Source organism: Balaenoptera borealis (genome assembly GCF_965194805.1).
Source record: "Balaenoptera borealis genome assembly, chromosome: 8".
Lineage (NCBI taxonomy): Eukaryota > Metazoa > Chordata > Mammalia > Artiodactyla > Balaenopteridae > Balaenoptera > Balaenoptera borealis.
The window spans coordinates 34719860-34741394 of NC_138865.1; the positions used below are offsets into that span (position 1 = coordinate 34719860).

The following is a 21535-nucleotide window of genomic DNA, read 5'->3' on the forward strand; positions in this document are numbered from 1 at the left end:
AAAACATGAAAAGGGAGTTCCCTGGTGGCCTAATGGTTAGGATTCCAGGGTTTCACTGTCATGGCCCAGGTTCAGTGCCTGGCTTGGGGAACTGAGATCCCATGTGCCATGCAGCACAGCCAAAAAAATAATTTTTTTTAATGGTAATAAATAAAGAGTGCAAGAAGAAACTTATGGAGGTGATGGGTATGTTAATGGCATAGATGCGGTGATGGAGTCATGGGTATATACTTCTCTCTGAACTCATCACATTTTTATATTAAATCTGTACAACTTTTTCTATGTCAATCGTACCTCAAAAAAATGGTTTAACAAGTGAAATAAAATGAGTGGAAAAAAATCACTATTAACAGTTCAGCATTTTTTTGTATTTTAAAAAATTTTAGTAGACAGTTTTTTTCATATGGTTTTTATTCAATTTGTTAATATGGTGTATCACATTGATTGATTTGCATATATTGAAGAATCCTTGCATCCCTGGGATAAACCCCACTTGATCATGGTGTAGGATCCTTTTAATGTGTTGTTGGATTCTGTTTGCTAGTATTTTGTTGAGGATTTTTGCATCTATGTTCATCAGTGATATTGGTCTGTAATTTTCTTTTTTTGTGGTATCTTTGTCTGGTTTTGGTATCAGGGTGATGGTGGCCTCATAGAATGAGTTTGGGAGTGTTCCTCCCTCTGATATATTTTGGAAGAGTTTGAGAAGGATAGGTGTTAGCTCTTCTCTAAATGTTTGATAGAATTTGCCTGTGAAGCCATCTGGTCCTGGACTTTTGTTTGTTGGAAGATTTTTCATCACAGTTTCAATTTCATTACTTGTGATTGGTCTGTTCATATTTTCTACTTCTTCCTGGTTCAGTCTTGGAAGGTTATACCTTTTTAAGAATTTGTCCATTTCTTCCAGGTTGTCCATTTTATTTGCATAGAGTTGCTTGTAGTAGTCTCTTAAGATGCTTTGCATTTCTGCGGTGTCTATTGTAACTTCTCCTTTTTCATTTCTAATTTTATTGATTTGAGTCCTCTCCCTCTTTTTCATGACGAGTCTGGCTAATGGTTTATCGATTTTGTTTATCTTTTCAAAGAACCAGCTTTTAGTTTTATTGATCTTTGCTATTGTTTCTATTACATTTATTTCTGCTCTGATCTTTATGATTTCTTTCCTTCTACTACCTTTGGGTTCTGTATGTTCTTCTTTCTCTAATTCCTTTAGGTGTAAGGTTAGATTGTTTATTTGAGATTTTTCTTGTTTCTTGAGGTAGGCTTGTATTGCTATAAACTTCCCTCTTAGAACTGCTTTTGCTGCATCCCATAGGTTTTGGAACACCGTGTTTTCATTGTAATTTCTCTCTAGGTATTTTTTTTTTTTTTGGCTGAGTTGGATCTTTATTGCTTCACGCAGGCTTTCTCTAGTTGCAGTGAGTGGGGGCTACTCTTTGTTGTGGTGTGCGGGCTTCTCATTGCTGTGGCTTCTCTTGTTGCGGAGCACAGGCTCCAGGTGCGCAGGCTTCAGTAGTTGTGGCGCCCAGGCTTAGTTGCTCTGCAGCATGTGGGATCTTTCCGGACCAGGGCTTGAACCCGTGTTCCCTGCATTGGCAGGCGGATCCTTAACCACTGCGCCAGCAGGGAAGCCCCTCTAGGTAATTTTTGATTTCCTCTTTGATTTCTTCAGGGATCTCTTAGTTATTTAGTAACATATTGTTTAACCTCCATGTATTTGTGTTTTCTCCTTTTTTTCCCCTGTAATTGATTTCTAATCTCATAGCGTTGTGGTCAGAAGAGATGCTTGATATGATTTCAATTTTCTTAAATTTACTGAGGCTTGATTTGTGACCCAAGATGTGATTTATCCTGGAGAATGTTCCGTGTGTACTTGAGAAGAAAGTGTAATCTTCTGTTTGGATGGAATGTCCTATAAATATCAATTAAATCTATCTGGTCTATTGTGTCATTTAAAGCTTCTGTTTCTTTATTAATTTTCTTTTTGGATGATCTGTCCATTGGTGTAAGTGAGGTGTTAAAGTCCCCCACTATTATTGTGTTACTGTCAATTTCCTCTTTTAGAGCTGTTAGCAGTTGCCTTATGTTTTGAGGTGCTCCTATGTTGAGTGCATATATATTTATAATTGTTATATCTTCTTCTTGGATTGATCCCTTGATCATTATGTAGTGTCCTTCCTTGTCTCTTGTAACATTCTGTATTTTAAAGTCTATTTTATCTGATATGAGTATTGCTACTCCAGCTTTCTTTTGATTTCCATTTGCATGGAATATCTTTTTCCACCCCCTCACTTTCAGTCTGTATGTGTCCCTAGGTCTGAAGTGGGTCTCTTGTAGACAGCATATATATATGGGTCTTGTTTTTGCATCCATTCAGCAAGCCTGTGTCTTTTGGTTGGAGCATTTAATCCATTCACATTTAAGGTAACTATCGATATGTATGTTCCTGTTACCATTTTCTTAATTGTTATGGGTTTGTTTTTGTAGGTCCTTTTCTTCTCTTGTGTTTCCCACTTAGAGAAGTTCCTTTAGCATTTGTTGTAGAGCTGGTTTGTCTGTAAAGCTTTTGATTTCTCCATCGAATCTGAATGAGATCCTTGCTGGGTAAAGTAATCTTGGTTGTAGGTTCTTCCCTTTCATCACTTTAAGTATATCCTGCCACTCCCTTCTGGCTTGTAGAGTTTCTGCTGAGAAATCAGCTGTTAACCTACGGGAGTTCCCTTGTATTTTTTTTTTTAAATTTTATTTATTTATTTATGGCTGTGTTGGGTCTTCGTTTCTGTGAGGGCTTTCTCTAGTTGCGGCACGCAGGGGCCACTCTTCATCGCAGTGCGCGGGCCTCTCACTATCGCGGCCTCTCTTGTTGCAGAGCGCAGGCTCCAGACGTGCAGGCTCAGCAATTGTGGGTCACGGGCCTAGTCGCTCCACGGCATGTGGGACCTTCCCAGACCAGGGCTCGAACCCGTGTCCCCTGCATTGGCAGGCAGATTCCCAACCACTGCGCCACCAGGGAAGCCCTCCCTTGTATGTTATTTGGTGTTTTTCCCGTGCTGCTTTCAATAATTTTTCTTTGTCTTTAATTTTTGTCAATTTGATTACTATGTGTCTTAGCATGTTTCTCCTTGGGTTTATCCTGCCTGGGACTCTCTGCACTTCCTGGACTTGGGTGGCTATTTCCTTTCCCATGTTAGGGAAGTTTTTGACTATAATCTCTTCAAATATTTTCTCAGGTCCTTTCTCTCTCTCTTCTCCTTCTGGGACCCCTATAATGCAAATATTGTTGCATTTAATGTTGTCCCAGAAGTCTCTTAGGCTGTCTTCATTTCTTTTCATTCTTTTTTCTTTATTCTGTTTCGTGGCAGTGAATTCCACCATTCTGTCTTCCAGGTCACTTATCCGTTCTTCTGCCTCAGTTATTCTGATTCCTTCTAGTGTAGTTTTCATTTCAGTTATTGTATTGTTCATCTCTGTCTGTTTGTTCTTTAATTCTTCTAGGTGTTTGTTCTTTAATTCTTCTAGGTCTTTGTTAAACATTTCTTGCATCTTCTCGATCTTTGCCTCCATTCTTTTGTCGAGGTCCTGGATCATCTTCACTATCATTATTCTGAATTCTTTTTCTGGAAGGTTTCCTATCTCCACTTCATTTAGTTGTTTTTCTGGGGTTTTATCTTGTTCCTTCATCTGGTACATAGCCCTCTGCCTTTTCATCTTGTCTATCTTTCTGTGAATGTGGTTTTTGTTCCACAGGCTGCAGGACTGTAGTTCTTCTTGCTTCTGCTGTCTGCCATCTCAGTAGACAATTTTTTATAGCAATTTTAGATTCACAGCAAAATTGAGCAGAAGGTACAGAGATTTCCCATACACTCCCTCCCCCAACCAAGCACAACCTCCACTACTGTCAAGATCCCCCATTAGAGTGTTTTATTTGTTACACTATAAATGCAGTGCACAAAATGTAGTCTATGAATCAGTGAACCTACATTGACACATCATTATCACCCAAAGTCCATAGTTTACATTAGGGTCACTCTTGATGGTGTAAATTTTACGTATTCACACAAATATATAATGACATCATCATACTGAGTAGTTTCACTGCTCTAAAAATCCTCCATTCTCCACCTATTCATCCCTCCTTCCCCCCTAACCCATGGCAACTACTGATCTTTTTACTGTCTTCTTTTCAGAATGTCAGATAGTTGGAATCATACAGTATTTAGCCTTTCCAAATTGACGTATTTTTTTAGATTGTTTTCCCTAAGTGCACAATATTATTTGCTTGCTTACTTATTAATTAATTAAATAAATAAGGATAATAACATATTGTTTATCATTTAACAACTTTCTTCAGGTAACACTATGCCTTCAATATACTTTATTATCAGTGTATATAAAAGACAATGATAGTAGTAACAATAATAGTTAAGTTTATTGAATATTAACTATGTGCTATGTACTGTTCTACTGTAAATGTTTCCATCTGTATTATGGGCTGAAATGTGTTCCCCCCAAATTCATTTCTTGAAGTCCTAAGACCTCAGAATGTTACTGTATTTGGAGATAGGTTCTTTAAAGGGGTAATTGGGCTTCCCTGGTGGCGCAGTGGTTGAGAGTCTGCCTGCTAATGCAGGGGACACGGGTTCGAGCCCTGGTCTGGGAAGATCCCACATGCCACGGAGTAGCTGGGCCCATGAGCCACAACTACTGAGCCTGCTCGTCTGGAGCCTGTGCCCCGCAGCGGGAGGGGCTGCGATAGTAAAAGGCCCGTGCACCGCGATGAAGAGCGGTCCCCGCACCGCAATGAGGAGTGGCCCCTGCTTGCCGCAACTGGAGAAAGCCCTCGCACGAACCGAAGACCCAACACAGCCAAAAATAAATAAATGAATAAATAAATAAAGTAGCTATAAAAAAAAAATTAAAGGGGTAATTAAGTTAAAATGAGGTCATTAGGGTTGGCCCTAATCCAATATGACTGGTGTCCTTGTAAGGAGAAGAGATTAGGACATAAACATGCATGGAGGGAAGACCTTGTGAAGACAGAGGGAGCAGACAGGCATCACAAGCCAAGGAGACAGGCTTTGGAAGGAACTAATCCTGTCCACACCTTGATCTTGAACTTCCAGCCTCCAGAACTATGAGAAAAGAAATTTGTGTTGTGTAAGTTTACTCAGACTGTGGTACTTTGTTATGGCAGCTCTAGCAAAGTAATACAATGTGTAACACACTTATTCTCTTCATAACCCCGAGAGGTAGGTATTATTATCCTCATTTGTAGAAAGAAACTAGGGCACAGGGAAGCTAAATAAATTGCCCAAGATCACCCATGGTATAATATCAGGATAGAGCAAGATGTATTGTGGTGACAAATAATCCCCGAATCTCAGCAGTGCAACACAACAAAGATTTACTTCTCACTCACACTTCAAGTCCAACAAGGTTTGGGGGCAAAGCACCTGTTCTTCATAGGTACTTAGGGGCCCAGGCAGATGGAGCCTCCATCTCAACACGTGTTTCCACAGTTCCTGAGGTGGGAGAAGGCGTATGTGATGAATCTCACATTGACTTCTAAAGCTTCTGCCTGCTCATCACTTCCACTTGCATTTCTTCAACTAAGGCAAGTCATAAGGCCATACCTGTCTTCAAAGGGGGTAAGGAAGCACAATCCCACATTGTGCCCAGAAAGAGAAGAGAACCAATATATTTATAAATAGTGCCCGACAACGACCACCACATGGGGCAGACAAACCTTGGCAAACTCTGAAGCCTATACTCCTAACATGTATTCCAAAATACAGATAGTGTATTGTGTGCTGAGGAATTAACTTTACCCGAAGAGAGGTCTGGCCTCTGACTTGCTTGGAGGTGCTCCCTGGAATGTCCTGCCTGATAAGTGTCTTTGTTTGCCTGTGAGCTTTGCCCATCAGACAATCTAATAATGTGATAAATGGTGAGGTGCTTTGGACAGGCCATATCAGTTCTGACCTCCAGAGGAGCTGGAGACTACAGGTCAGCCACACAAGTAGTATGTGATCAAGCCCCAGTAAAACTCTGGACACCAAGGCTCAGGTGAGCTTCCTGGGTTGACAGTATTCCATGTGTATTGCCACACGGTGATGCCAGGAGGGTAACATGTTCCTGAGGATATGGAAGCTTCACGTTTTGATCCCCCTTCTCCACAGATTCTGTTCTACGAGTCCCTTCCTTTGGCTGGTTCTAATTTGTATCCTTTCACTATAATAAAACTCTAATAATAAATAAAGCATTTTCCTGAGCTCAGTGAGTCATTCTAGTGAGTTATCAAGCCTGAGTGTGGTTGTGAGAACCCCCAAATTTGTAGTCAGCTAGTCTGAAATGAGGATGGCCCTGAAGACCTCCAAACTTGTGGCTGGTGTCTGAAGTGAAGGCAGTCTTGTGGGGACTGTTTCCTCTGACTTTGCACTCTGGCAAGCTCATTGCAGTTGCTGTCAGAGTTGGGCAGACTTGGTAGTCTGGAGATGCCCTTAAACTCCTTAAAATTTGGCTAACTCATTTGCAGGTAGAACCTATACTTTCTTGATCAAACCCCAGCTTTCCTTTCCATTTTTTTCCTGCCACCTCCTGTACCTTCTCATATGCTCCTTAACGTATTTTGTTCCCCAAACATCCCTGGCTTCTTCATGCATCAGTGACCTCACACGTGATATTTCCTCTGCCTAATCTGCCCTACCTGAACTGCACAGGGAGACCATTCAGCATTCAACATTTAGCTTTGAAGTCTCCTTTCTTTCAAGGTTGTTTATTCCCTACCAGAAAGTGTTGGTCATTCCTTTTTCTGTGATTGTATAACACTTTGTACTGCCATGTCTTATAGCCTTTCTATTTGGTTATCTAACAAAAGTAAACACACAGAATGATAATGCAGGATGAGAAGGTGTTATAACTGGTCTCCAAAGATGGCTCTCAATGAACATCACTTGCCAGTATTCACGCACTTGCACAGCCACCTCCCTCATTGAATCTGGACTGGCTGTGACTATTAGGTAACAGAATAAAGTAGAAATAATGCTGTGCCAATTCTGGGCCTAGCCATTAAGAAGAATGGCAGCTTCCATTTCCTTCTTGGAACTCTCCTTCTTGGAATCTAGCTGCCATGCTGTGAGGAAGCCCAAGTAGCCATGTGGAAAAGCCACATGGAGAGGAGAAGCCCTAAGACCAGATGGAGAAGGAGGAAAACTCAGCCATTCCTGCATCACCAGCAAGCTTCCAGATGACCACCTACTATGTGACTGCAACTGCCTGAAATACATCAAACAAGACCAGCAGAACTGCCCAATTGAGTTCAGTCAACCCACAGAATCATAAGATAATAACATGGTTGTTGTTTTAAGTCACTGAGTTTTGAGCTTGGAGATCATTAGACTGTGAGTTCAATAACACAAAGATACCAAATATCCTAGATATTTCCCTAGCATAGAGAAAAATATAAGAGGAAGGTACATAAGCATCCTGAGCAAGAATTGTGGTTTTTGTAACACAAAGGGCAGTTCAGCACAACAAACATCCACATAAAAAGACACCTCTTCTGGTTGTTTTTCCAGGTCAACTAAAATTTTCCAGAGCCTCATGATGTGTAGCTTAGGTAAGCTCTTTAGGTAAAAATGCAATTTTTTAGGAAACAAAGGCTAAAGACAGTGTCTATGTGGTGAAGACATGAAGACAAAAATAGATGAATAAATAAAATGGTCAGTATTTTCTTTTTTAAAATATTTGACATTGTTTAGGCAACAGAGGCTTAGGTTTTACTATTTATTAATTTTTTATTTTAAATACAAGACACTGTTCATACTAATTCTCCAATCATGGGGGAAAATTTGAGTTCTGAAGGCACTCTATGGATCATTTAGGGAGGAGAGAATTAGTTCTCTCTTCTACATGTTTAAGAATAACAGAAAACCTTTCACCTGTCAGAATGGCTATCATCAAAAAGAACACAACAAATGTTGGTGAGGATGTGGAGAAAAGGGAACTCTTGTACACTGTTGGTGGGAATGTAAACTAGTGTAACCACTATGGAAAACAGTACGGAAGTTTCTCAAAAAACTAAAAATAAAAGTACCACATAATCCAGCAAATTCCACTCCTGGCTATATATATATATCTGAAAAAAAAGAAAACACTAATTCAAAAAGATACATACATCCTAATGTTCATGCAGCATTGTTTATAACTGACAAGACATAGAAGCAGCCTGTATCCATCAACAGAAGAATGGATAAAGAAGATGTGGTATATACATATACATAATGGAATACTACTCAGTCATAAAAAGAGATAAAAATTTTGCCATTTGCAACAACATGGATGGACTTGGAGGGTCCATGCTAAGTGAAATGTCAGACAGACAAATACATATATTGTATGGTATCATTTACACATGGAATCTAAAAAATAAAACAAATTAGTGAATATAACAAAAAAGAAATAGACTCACAGATATAGAGAACAAACTAGTGGTTACCAGTGGGGAGAGAAAAGGAGGGAGGGGCAAGATATGGATAGGGGATTAAGAGATACAATTATGTAGAAAATAAATAAGCTACAAGGATGTATTGTACAGCACAAGGAATATAGTCAGTACTTTGTAACAACTATAAATGGAATATAACCTCTAAAAATAGTGAATCACTATGTTGCACACCTGTAACTTATGAAATATTGTACATTAACTATATTTCAATTAAAAATTGAAATAGAAAAGAATGACAGAAGTTCCTCTCCTGCTCTAGGGCCTTTCTGTTTGGAGCTGTTTCTCCAGTAAGACTCAGTCCGTAAATTCTTTTACATCCCTGCTCAGACGTCTTCTTATCAGAGACACTTTTCCCTGACTAACCCATTTTAAGCCCCATTTCCCACTGTATATTCCTCCACAGCATCTTCCACAGTGTACATTCATTTGCTTGTTGTCCTTCTCCCTCCACTAGAGTGTGAGCTCTGAGAACAGACTTTGTTTTCTCCACTGCGTATCCTCATTGCTGAGAACTGGGATTGGCACATAATTGGCACTCAATAAATATTTGTTGAATGAATGGGGTGGAATGTCTAAAAACGTACTTTCAGCTAAATAGAAATGCTAAGCAATACAGTGTACTTGATTCCTTTGCTTAACATCAAAGATTATTGCTGCCATTGTAGAAAGTCTTTTAAAATGGTTGGGTTTCCTAAGTCATTATATAATTACCCTCTTAAGGCTGAGTGAGCATTTAAAAACACAATTGCTAAATTCTTTTGCCTATATAACATTGCTGTTTTTGACATCATTTAGCAAGCACTGTGATGCGGCATACCATTAAAACACAGCGTAGGAGAAGTCAGGTTGTGATGAGCACTGCAGCATAAAGAGAAGAGGAGTGAATTTGGTGCCAGTCCTACCCCCGACCCTTGTCAGCCAGATGGCCTTAGCAAAGCCACTTAATCTCTTTCGGACTTTTTCTTTGACTGTAAAATGAAGACACCCTGCCAAGTCTACCTAAGAGAGGTATTGTGAGGGTCAAATAAGAAAATATGTAGAAGTGCTTTGAATGCCAGAAAAGCATCATGAAAATGTAAGGTATTATCATTATGTCAAAGTAATAATCAGTCATCAACTTTTGGCACTGGATATAACCAGGAGACTCTGCCTATATTATGGGAGATATCTGCATCTAAGTTCACAGAGAGGCTTTCCATTGAGTTGGAGGATGTGGGGCTGTAGGCACATTGAAAATGTGCTAAACTAACTAATAATGCAATCATTTCCAAAATATGCCTTGGATACAAATATAATTTTTAAAAGAATTGGCTGACTCAGATTGTATCTTGACATGTTAATTTGTATCAAGGAGGATGATGGGGCCATAGACTCCACATAGTAGACACTTACCAGTTAGAGATCACCCCTCTGTGTGCATGCATGCATGCATGCATGTGTGTCTATGTCCTTTTGGGGCTTCATTCTTTTGTCCATATTGCTTTTTAAAAAATTATATAAGGAATACATGAATATTTCCACTGAAAAAGAAAAGGAATATAAAAACATACCAAGAAAACCAAGAAAGTCTCCTTTCATTTCTTCACCCATCATATTAGGTTTCTCTTAAGACACACTTTAATTGAATATCAACAAGGGAGAATAACCAGAGAAATCTTTTTTAAAAATACTTATTTATTTATTTGGCTGTGCTGAGTCTTAGTTGTGGCACATGAGATCTTTAGTTGCAGCATGTGGGATCTAGTTCCCTGACCAGAGATTGAACCAGGGCCCCCTGCACTGGGAGCATGGAGTCTTTTTTTTTTTTTTAACATCTTTATTGGAGTATAATTGCTTTACAATGGTGTGTTAGTTTCTGCTTTATAACAAATTGAATCAGTTATACATATACGTATGTCCCCATATCTCTTCCCTCTTGCATCTTGCTCCCTCGCATCCTCCCTATCCCACCCCTCTAGGTGGCCACAAAGCACCGAGCTGATCTCCCTGTGCTATGCGGCTGCTTCCCACTAGCTATCTATTTTACATTTGGTAATGTATATATGTCCATGCCACTCTCTCACTTTGTCCCAGCTTACCCTTCCCTCTCCCCATGTCCTCAAGTCCATTCTCTAGTAGGTCTGCATCTTTATTCCCATCTTGCCCCTAGGTTCTTCTGATCATTTTTTTTTCTTTTTTTTTCTTTTTTTAGATTCCACATATATGTGTTAGCATACGGTATTTGTTTTTCTCTTTCTGACTTACTTCACTCTGTATGACAGTCTCTAGGTCCATCCACCTCACTACAAATAACTCAGTTTCATTCCTTTTTATGGCTGAGTAATATTCCATTGTATATATGAGCCACATCTTCTTTATCCATTCATCTGTTGATGGACACTTAGGTTGCTTCCATGTCCTGGCTATTATAAATAGAGCTGCAATGAACATTTTGGTACATGACCCTTTTTGAATTATGGTTTTCTCAGGGTATATGCCCAGTAGTGGGATTGCTGGGTTGTATGGTAGTTCTATTTGTAGTTTTTTAAGGAACCTCCATACTGTTCTCCACAGTGGCTGTATCAATTTACATTCCCACCAACAGTACAAGAGGGTTCCCTTTTCTCCACACCCTCTCCAGCACTTATTGTTTGTAGATTTTTTGATAATGGCCATTCTGACTGGTGTGAGATGATATCTCATTGTAGTTTTGATTTGCATTTCTCTAATGATTAATGATGTTGAGCCTTCTTTCATGTGTCTGTTGGCAATCTGTATATCTTCTTTGGAGAAATGTCTATTTAGGTCTTCTGCCCATTTTTGGATTGGGTTGTTTGTTTTTTTGATATTGAGCTGCATGAGTTGCTTGTATGTTTTGGAGATTAATCCTTTGTCAGTTGCTTCATTTGCAAATATTTTCTCCCATTCTGAGGGTTGTCTTTTCTTCTTGTTTATGGTTTCCTTTGCTGTGCAAAAGCTTTTAAGTTTCATTAGGTCCCATTTGTTTATTTTTATTTCCATTTCTCTAGGAGGTGGGTCAGAAAGGATCTTGCTGTGATTTATGTCATAGAGTGTTCTGCCTATGTTTTCCTTTAAGAATTTAATGGTGTCTGGCCTTACATTTAGGTCTTTTATCCATTTTGAGTTTATTTTTGTGTATGGTGTTAGGGAGTGTTCTAATTTCATTCTTTTACATGTAGCTGTCCAGTTTTCCCAGCACCACTTATTGAAGAGGCTGTCTTTTCTCCACTGTATATTCTTGCCTTCTTTATCAAAGATAAGGTGACCATATGTGCATGGGTTTATCTCTGAGCTTTCTATCCTGTTCCATTGATCTATGTTTCTGTTTTTGTTCCAGTACCATACTGTCTTGATTACTGTAGCTTTGTAGTATAGTCTGAAGTCAGGGAGCCTGATTCCTCCAGCTCCATTTTTCTTTCTCAAGATTGGGGAGCATGGAGTCTTAACTGCTGGACCACCAGGGAAGTCCCAAGCAAAATCTTAAAAAACCATACGGGACTTCTTTGCAAACTTCTGTGCAAATACATTTGCAAACCTAGAGCAAATTGATAATTTCCTAGGGAAATTCAGATTAGCAAAATTGAGCTCATTAGAGTTAGAAAGCTTAAAGAGACCAATTTCCATAGAAGAAACAAAGAAAATTATTAAATAACTATCTCAAGGAAAAGCACAAGACATGGATAATTTCTCAGGGGAATTCTACCAAACCATTTATCTAAAGCATTAAAAAGGAAAGAAATCTTTTTTCTATGAGGAAAGTATAACACTGATATCTGAACTAAATAGGGTACAAAGAAAGAAAACTATTGGCCAATATCATTCAAGAATATTGATACAGGGCTTCCCTGGTGGCGCAGTGGTTGAGAATCTGCCTGCCAATGCAGGGGACATGGGTTCGAGCCCTGGTCTGGGAAGATCCCACATGCCACGGAGCAACTGGGCCCGTGAGCCACAACTGCTGAGCCTGTGTGTCTGGATCCTGTGCTCCGCAACAAGAGAGGCCACGATGGTGAGAGGCCCGCGCACCGCGATGAGGAGTGGCCCCCGCTCGCCGCAACTGGAGGAAGTCCTCGCATGGAAACGAAGGCCCAACACAGACAAAAATAAATAAGTAAATAAAAAAGAATATTGATACAAAATTCTAAACAAAATATTAAGTAAATACCACATTAAGTAAATAATACACGATGACCAAGTGGGTTATATTCCAGAAATGCAAATCTGGTTAAATATTTAGAAATCAATTAGTATCATACCTAATATTAATAAATCTAAGAAAAAGGATCATAGTATTACCTTCAAAGAAGCTAATGGGCAAACATTATAGGCAATTCTTCTAGGATTGGAAACAAGTATGTGCATTATCCATTACTATTCAACATTGTACTAGAGATATTAGCCAATACAATTAGACAAGAGAAATCAATTAGAGGCATCAGAATGGGTGAAGAAAAAGTAAAAACATCTATATTTGCAGATGATATGATAGTATACCTGAAAACCCCCTCAAAAAATCAATGATAAAATTAATTTAAATATTAAAAGAATTCAGTAATGCAGCAGAATATAACATTAACATACAAAAATCAATAGCTTTTACAATAGAAATAAAAGCAAAAATAAACAAATGGGGCCTAATCAAACTTACAAGCTTTTGCAAGCAAAGGAAACCATAAGCAAAATGAAAAAACAACATATGGATTGGGAGAAAATATTTGCAAAGGATGCAACAAGCAAGAGCTTAATTTCCCAAATATACAAACAGCTCATAGAACTCAATAACAAAAGAAACAAACAACCCAATCAAAAAAATGGGCAGAAGACCCAAAGAGACATTTCTCTAAAAGAAGACATACATATGGCCAATAGGCATATGAAAAGATGCTCAACATCACTGATTATTAGAGAAATGCAAATCAAAACTACAGTGAGGCACCACCTCACACTGGTCAGAATGACCATCATTAAAAAGTCTACGAACAATAAATGCTGGAGAGGGTGTGGAGAAAAGGGAACCCTCTTACACTGTTGGTGGGAATGTAAATTAGTACAACCATTATGGAGAACAGTATGGAGGTTCCTTAAAAAAACTAAAAATAGAACTAACATATGATCCAATGATTCCACTCCTGAGCATATATCCGGAGAAAACCATAATTCGAAAAGGTACATGCACCTCCAATGTTCACTGCAGCACTATTTACAATAGCTGAGACACGGAAGCAACCTAAATGTCCATCAACAGATGAATGGATAAAGAGGATGTGGTACATATATACAGTGGAATATTACTCAGCCATTAAAAAGAATGAAATAATGCCATTTGCAGCAACATGGATGGACCTATAGATTATCATACTACGTGAAGTAAGTCAGAAAGAGAAAGACAAATACTGTATGATATCACTTATATGTGGAATCTAAAATATGACACAGATGAACTTAATCAAGAAACAGAAACAGACTCACAGATACAGAAAGCAAACTTATGGTTACCAAACGGGAAAGGGTGTGGGGGAGTGATAAATTAGGAGTTTAGGATTAGCAGATGCAAACTACTATATATAAAATAGATAAACAACAAGGCCCTACTTTATAGCATAGGGAGCTATAGTCAGTATCCTGTAATAAACCGTAGTGAAAAAGAATATGAAAAAAGAATATGAAAATATTATATATATAATATATATATTATATAGATATAACTGAATCACCTTTCTGTACATCTGAAACTAACATAACATTGTAAATCAACTACACTTCAATTAAAAAAAACTGAAAGCATCTAAATATCAAAAGTTAATGTAAACAAGGTAAAGAAAGTAACAGATTGAAAGAAAACATTTACAATATGTGTAACTGACAACAGATAAATATGTAGAGTATACAAATATATTACAAATCATTGAGAAAAAGATAACTCATTGGAAAAATACAACAAGGATATGAACAGGAAATTTTCTGAAGAAAAAAATCAAATAGCAAACATATGAACGGGTGCTCAAATGCAGCATAATCAAGGAAATGTAAATTTAAATAACAAATGATTTTTTTAATCAAAAGAGTTTGGTACTGGCACAAAAACACTAATATAGATCAATGGAACTGGACAGAAAGTCCAGCGATAAACCCACATGCCTACGGTCAACTATTCTATGACAAAGGAGGCAAGAATATACAATGGAGAAAAGACAGTCTCTTCAATAAGTGGTGCTGGGAAAACTGTACAGCCACATGTAAAAGAATGAAAGTAGAACATTCTCTAACACCATACACAAAAATAAACTCAAATGGATTAAAGACCTAAATGTAAGGCCGGATACTACAAAACTCCTAGAAGAAAACATAGCTAGAATACACTCTGACATAAATCTCAGCAATATCTTTTTTAATACACGTCCTAGAGTAATGAAAATGAAAACAAAAATAAACATATGGTACCTAATTAAACTTAAAGGTTTTGCACAGCAAAGAAAATCATAAACAAAAGGAAAAGGCAACCCACAGAATAAGATAAAGTATTTTCAAATGAAGCAACCAACAAGGGATTAATCTCCAAAATACACAAACAGCTCATGGAGCTCAATATCAAAAAAACAAGCAACCCAATCGAGAAATGGGCAGAAGATCTAAATAGACATTTCTGCACAGAAGATATCTTTCTCCAAAGATGACCAAAAAGCACATGAAAACATGCTCAACATCACTAATTATTAGAGAAATGCAAATCAAAACAACAATGATATATCACCTCACACTGGTAAGAATGGCCATCATTAAAAAGTCTACAAACAACAAATGCTGGAGAGGGTGTGGAGAAAAGGGAACTCTCTTACACTGTTGGTGGGAATGTAAATTGGTACAACCATTATGAAGAACAGTATGGAGGTTCCTTAAAAAACTAAAAATAGAACTACCGTATGATCCAGCAATTCCACTCCTGAGCATATATCTGGAGAAAACCATAATTCGGAAAGATACACGCACCCCAATGTTCATTGCAGCACTATTTACAATAGCCACGATACGGAAGTGACCTAAATGTCTATCAACAGAGGAGTTGATAAAGAAGATGTGGTACATGTATACGACGGAATATTATTCAGCCATAAAAAAGAATGAAATAATGCTATTTACAGCAACATGGATGAACCTAGAGACTGTCATACTGAGTGAAGTAAGTCAGACAGAGAAAGACAAGTATCGTATATCACATGTGGAATCTAAAAAAATGGAACAAATGAACTTATTCACAAAACAGAAATAGAGTCACAGATGTAGAAAACAAACTTATGGTTACCAAAGGGGAAAGGTGGGGGGGGGGGAGGGATAAACTGGGAGATTGGGATTGACATATACACACTATTATATATAAAATAGATAACTACGAAGGACCTACTGTATAGCACAGGGAACTCTACCCAATACTCTGTAATGACCTATATGGGAAAAGAATCTAAATAAGAGTGGGTATATGTATATGTATAACTGATTCACTTTACTGTACACCCGAAACTAACACAACATTGTAAATCAACTATACTCCAGTAAAAATTAAAATAAATAAATAAATAAATAAATAAATAAATAAATAAATGTATAACAAATGATTTTTGCCCAACAGCTTAGCAACAGTAAAAAAAGATAATGTTCACTATTACTGGTAATGTGAAAAAAGAGTTACTCTTTTATACTACTGGTAGGAATGTAAATTGTCATAGCATTTTAGAAGAGCAATTTGCCTACATTTACCAGTTAAAATTTTCTATAGTTTTCAACCCAGTAATTTTTCAACCCAGCAACATTTTTGCACATGGGCATAGGGTGGCCTAACTAAAAATGTTCATTGCATTATTGTTTAAAATATTAGAAAAAAATTAAACAATTGAAATGTCCATAGGTTAGAAGAATAATATGAAATAATATTGTCAAATAAACCATGCTTTTATATACCACAGAATGCTATGCAGTAAATATGAAGGCTGAGGCAAAGATCAATGTACAACATAGAAAGATCTCCAGGACATATTTTTTGAAGTGAAAATGCAAGTCACAGAGCAAAAGGAACAGTTTAATCTCTGTGTTTTTAAGAAAACCACAAAATGTACCATGCATCTTTATATGTACATGTTTATAAGTGCATTTAAAAAGGCCTAGAATGATACTACTTAACTGACAACGAAGGTTATGTCTGAGTATGGGTATGGGAACTGAATTTAAAAGAAGCCATTAGATTTTGCTACTGGGACATTACTGATGACTTTGGAAGATCAAGTCTCACGGGAGTTGTGAGACCAGAAATGAAGAAGTGAATGAATGGAGGGAAGTGGGAAGTGGAAATGAGCACAGAAAGAACCAAGATGCAAAGTCCAAGAGAAAATGGAATAGAAATGTACAAAGAATACAAGGCACAGAAAGGAGAGGCTTGGTGGTGTAGGCAAGCTCAGTAGACCAGCTGGTGATGTTTGAAGATAAAGGGATGCCTGAACTAGATTGCAGTCGGAATTCAGGATGAGTATGAGGAGTATTTGGGGCTCAGACTTTGCCTGTGTGTCAGGATGTTACCCAGCTGGTCTGGGTTGGTGGACAGGGAGTCCTGGGTTGACTTCATCTTGCTGGTGAAGAAAATTAGTGAAGAAGAGAAAGGAAAAGTTTACATAGAAAAGTATCATAAATCTTGAGTCCAAGAATTCAGAAGTTATAAAAATTGTTACAAATCCTTGTTGATGGTATTTTATTTTGGAAGTTTAACTCCTTACCTATCGATTTCTGTCTGCCACCTGAGATAATTCTTTTTGGCAAGGTATTGTGAAATTTAAAAAAATATGTATATTAGTCTCTGTTCCTGGTTCTTGACACAAGGTCTCTAAAATCCTTGCAAATAGGAGTGCTAGGAGAACCATTTGTTCTCATATTTGATCTTTGACCCTGGTTCTTTTTTTTAATGTTTTTTTTAATTGTGGTAAAAGTCACATAATATAAAACATACTATTTTAACCATATTTAACTATACAGTTCAGTGGCACTAAGTACATTCACATTGTTGTGCAACTCTCACCATCATCCATCTCTCTAATTTTTCACCTTCCTAAACTGAAACCCTGTCCCCATAAGCACTAACTCCCCATTCCCCCTCCCCACACCCACACCCTCTGGCCCCTGGCATCTACCAATGTACTTTCTGACTCTATGAATTTGACTATTCTACGGATCTTGCATAAATGGAATCAAACAGTATTTGTCTGCACCTACACAGCATTCTCAAATCCCTTGGAATTTCCTGGGTAATAGCAGTGTCATTTGTTCTAATGAAGTGACCTTTGGTGGGCTCCTGGATGGGGGCTGGTCACCAGCAAGACCACGCTATGATTATAAGCTTGGAATTTTCAGCCCCACCACCCATTCTTCAAAGAGTGCAGAGGGCTGGAAATGAAGTTAGTAATTGATCATGCGTGCGTGATGAAGCTTCCATTAAAATTCCAATAATACGGGGTTCAGGAATTTTCCAGGCTTGTGTACATGTGGAAGTACTGGAAGAGTGGCAGGCCCAGAGAGGGCATGGAAGCTCTGTGCCCCTTTTCACATACCTTGCCCTACATATCCCTTCATCTGGATGTTCGTCTGTATCTTGTATAATATCTTTTTACAATAAACTGGTAAACAGTTAGTGAACTATTTTCCTGAGTTCTGTGAGCCGCTCTGGCTAATTAACTGAACCCAAGTCGGGGGGGAAGGTGGGAACGTCTGATTTATAGCCAGTTGGTCAGAAGAACAGGTTGCACCCTGGACTTTGGATTGGCATCTGAAGTGAGGTAGGGGGGGACAGTCTTGTGGGATCTGACACTACTTGGAGATAAATTGACTTAAACTGTAGGACAGCTAGCTGGTGTTGCAGAATGGCTTGCTGAAGGAAACACCCTCCCCACATACACACACGCATCAGGTGTCAGAAATGTTGTGAGTGTAATAGTAGTGTGGGAGTAAAGGAGAAACACAGAAGTTTTCTGAGCTCATACCCAGGTATGAACAAATAAATGAATGAATGGACAACACACATACACAAATACACACACATTATAAGCTGGTTTTCTAGCTAGCTTCCCTCCCAAAGGTAGCTGCTGCGGGCTCAAGACACCCAACTTTCTGTTTTTACTCCTGCAGCATACTGAGCTCTTTTCAGCAGAGCTGATTCTGCAGGGCTCACCACCAGTTCTACCCAGGTCTGTCTAGTGCTGGCCCTGTAAATCTGACCTATCTGTGTTTTCTCCATAACCCACAGCAGGCTCTTGCTGAACTAATACATGATTTATTTGGAGGAAGCTGCAAGGGACTTCAATATAATAATTATTCTCTTTGCAATGGGTCTTTGTTTCTATCTGCCAACTAACGTGTTCATCATACAGCCTTTTCTTACTTCTAGCTCAGCAAAAACATCATACAGGGTTTAATTCACAGTATAAAAGTTACTTCAGCACTAGGTATTTATTACCTAATGTATTGCGAGGAAAAGAGCTACCATTACTAAGAAATATAGCATACCAAGAAGATGAACACAGGAAGAGATGCTCAATGTCATTAGCCATCAAGGAAATGCAAATTAAAATCACTAGATACTACATCACACCTACTAGGAGGGCTATAATTAAAAAAAGAAAAAAGTATTGGTGAGGATATGAAAAAATTGGAATGCTCACATACTACACCATTCTACATTTCCACATACTGTGGAAATGTAGAATGGTGTAGCCTCTGTGGAAAACAGTTTGGCAGTTCCTCAAAAATTTAGCCATAAAGTTACCATATGACCCAGCAATTCCACTCTGAGGCATATACCCAAGAGAACTGAAGACACATGTTCACACAAAAGCTTGTATATGAATCTTCATCATAGCACTATTCACAATAGCTAAAAAGTAGGAACAACCCAAATGTGCAACAACTGATGAATGATAAACAAAAAAAAACTCTCAAATAATAAGACCTTGTATGTTATTAAATAGACTTGCAAAGAGATTTATTACTTTTATCTCTCTGAAATCTTCCCTCTTCTTTTATGAAAAACATAAAGAGTGGATGTGAGCAGGGGCTGTAATTACTTGGTATACACACAGAGAGATAGTGTTGTTAGTAGTAGAATTGGTCTTAGTAAAGTATCAAAAACTAAGCTTTCCAACTCTAAATTTGGAGACTGAACCTGCATGACCACAGCTTCCACCTTAAGAAACTAGAACAAGAAAAGCAAATGAAACCCAACATAAGCAGAAGAAAGAAAATAATAAAGATTGAAGCAGAAATCCATGAAATTAAAATATTAGAAAGCCAATAGAGAATATCAATGAAATTTCTAGATATAAACAAAGAAAATCTTTGTGATCATGGGTTAGGGAAAAAAGTTTTGGTTATAACACCAAAAGCACAATTCATAAAATGACAAATTGATAAGCTGGACATAAAATTATGAACTTTTTCAAAATATGCTGTTAAGAGATGGGAAGAGGGAACCCTCCTACAATGTTGGTTGGAATGTAAATGGTACAGCCACTGTGGGGAACAGTATAGATGTTCTTTAAAAAACTAAAAATAGAGCTACCATATGATCCAGCACTCCCATTCCTGGGCATATATCTGGAGAAAGCCGTAATTTGAAAAGATAAGTGCACCCCAATGTTCATTGTAGCACTATTTACAATAATAGCCAAGACATGGAAGCAACCTAAATGTCCATCGATAGAAGAATGGATAAAGAAGATGTGGTACATATATATGATGGAATATTACTCAGCCATAAAAAAGAATGAGATAATACCATTTGCAGCAACATGGATGGACCTAGAGATTATCATACTAAGTGAAGTAAGTCAGCCAGAGAAAGACCAATATCATATGATATCACTTATAGGTGGAATCTAAAAAATGATACAAATGAACTTATTTACAATAACAGAAACAGACTCACAGACTTCGAAAACAAACTTATGGTTACCAAAGGGGAAAGGTTGGGGATGAGGGGTAAATTAGGAGGTTGGGATTAACATATACACACTACTGTATACAAAATAGATAACTAATAAGGACCTACTGTATAGGACAGGGAATTCTACTCAATACTCTGTAATAACCTATATGGGAAAAGAATCTGAAAAAGAATGGATATATGTATATGTATAACTGAATTACTTTGCTGCACACCTGAAACTATCACAACATTGTAAATCAACTATACTCCAATAAAAAAAAAAGAGATGGGAAGAAATATTTACAAATCACACAATGGATAAAGGACTTGTACCCAGTATATATAAAGAAAAAATTTAAACTAAAAAATAAGAAAAACATCACAGTAAAAACAGGGCAAAAGGTGTGAAGACTCTTCATCAAGGAAGATCTGTGGCTGCAAACAAGCACATAAAAAGATGCTCAACATCATGAGTCATTAAGGAAATGCAAATTAAAACCACAATCAGATACCACTATACATGCACTAAAATGGCTAACAAAAAAGAAAAGGACTGATGATAGCAGGTTGGCAAGAGTGAGGAGAAACTAGAACTCTAATAAATGATTATGGGAATGTAAAATTATACAACCACATTGGAAAACTACCTGGCAGTTTCTTAAAAAATTTAAATATACACCTACCATATGGTCTAGACATACCACTCCTAGATATTCACCCAAGAAAAATAAAAGCAAGATTGCAGGATGCAATATACAAAATTAATTTTATTCCTACACACTTGCAGTGAATAATCCTAGAATGAAATTAAGAAAACAATTCCATTTAAAATAGCACCAGGAGGGGGGAGAAGAAGATGGCGGAAGAGTAAGACGCGGAGATCACCTTCCTTCCCACAGATACATTAGAAATACATCTACACGTGGAACTGCTCCTACAGAACACCCACTGAACGCTGGCAGAAAACGTCAGACCTCCCAAAAGGCAAGAAACTCCCCACGTACTTGGGTAGGGCAAAAGAAAAAAGAAATAACAGAGACAAAAGAATAGAGACGGGACCTGCACCAGTGGGA

General features: G+C 37.8%; 1 protein-coding gene across 1 annotated transcript in view; it reads left to right on the forward strand.

Moving 5' to 3' along the window:
- Positions 1-535: 535 nt before the first annotated feature.
- Positions 536-21535, forward strand: part of HSD17B3 (hydroxysteroid 17-beta dehydrogenase 3) — a 233399-nt gene continuing 212399 nt past the window's right edge. Inside the window, exon 1 of the mRNA XM_082401269.1 lies at positions 536-579. The gene's annotated coding sequence lies outside the window, so the exon portion shown is untranslated. The remainder of the gene's footprint in view (positions 580-21535) is intronic.